The 946-nt window shown below is 58.9% G+C and overlaps 1 protein-coding gene across 4 annotated transcripts in view; it reads left to right on the forward strand.

Annotated features, from left to right (window-relative positions):
- The first annotated feature begins 423 nt into the window (after nucleotides 1-423).
- The window catches only part of LOC107107053 (neurabin-1-like), a 70,943-nt gene continuing 70,420 nt past the window's right edge, over nucleotides 424-946 (forward strand). For all 4 annotated transcript variants that reach the window (XM_015407273.1, XM_015407274.1, XM_015407272.1 and 1 more), the window contains exon 1: nucleotides 424-674. The gene's annotated coding sequence lies outside the window, so the exon portion shown is untranslated. The remainder of the gene's footprint in view (nucleotides 675-946) is intronic.

The raw sequence follows: 946 nt of genomic DNA on the forward strand, positions 1-946 counted from the left end.
CCCTCTCCTCCCTCAGGCTTCTGTGAGGCGCCTGAGAAATGGAAATCGAGAGATAAATAAGTCCCAGGAGTCTCCTCGCTCTGCGGAGTGACACCAAAACCACAGCGCGTTACAGCTGCTACCCGCACCAGGCAGGGGCAAACTTGGAACAATAGGCGCTAACGATACTTTTTTTTTTTTTTGCCCTGGACCGTCCCTCGCATGGTATCACCCAAACCCCTTTATCCCAATATGGTATATCCCAACGGATGAAGGAGGCGTTTCGTTTAGAACTTAGACACGCTCTCCTCTTTCCACTCTTCCCCCCTCCCCTCCTGCCCCCGAGTCTCTCAGTCCCCGCCTCCTTCCCTTCGCGGACTTAGCACACAGTCGCGCGCGCGCCCGCCCGCGCGGCCCTGAGGGGAGGGGGGAGAAGAGGGGAGGGGGCAGAAACACCGTTAAAAAACTAACCCGGCCGTGCGGGCGGGCGCGCTAGACGCTAAAAGTCAGTCAGTAGTGGCAGGAGCGGGCGGGCGAATAGTTTGGCGGGGTGCGTGTCTGTCTGTGGGGGATGAAGAAGGCAAGACCTGACGGGAGCGGGGGTTGGAGATAACGTTTTGCGTTCGCCGGGTGGAGGGAAAAGCCCAAGCTAAGCAAAGGAGAAGGAACCGCGCCGGGACTGGACTTTACCTCAGGTAAGTCTATCTCTGGGCTGAGCTCAGGAAAGTTTCCCCTAATGTATTTATTTCCTCCCCCCTCTGCTGGGCTGAGGCGCCCCGCCGCTAAGGAAGAAAGAGCCGGAGAGTTTGTGGCGGACGGCTGGGGGGGGGCATTGTGAGATTTTTTTGTCTTCTCTCCCTTGGCTGGATCTCTCTCGCTCTTCCTCCTCCCCATTCCCAGCCCGGCGGCGAAAGAGAGAGGCAGGGAGGAGGAGCTGGCGGGGGTTTGGTGGCCGGGTGGGTCTCTT

Source organism: Gekko japonicus, unplaced genomic scaffold, assembly GCF_001447785.1.
Source record: "Gekko japonicus isolate JY-2015 unplaced genomic scaffold, Gekko_japonicus_V1.1 scaffold66, whole genome shotgun sequence".
Classification (NCBI taxonomy): domain Eukaryota; kingdom Metazoa; phylum Chordata; class Lepidosauria; order Squamata; family Gekkonidae; genus Gekko; species Gekko japonicus.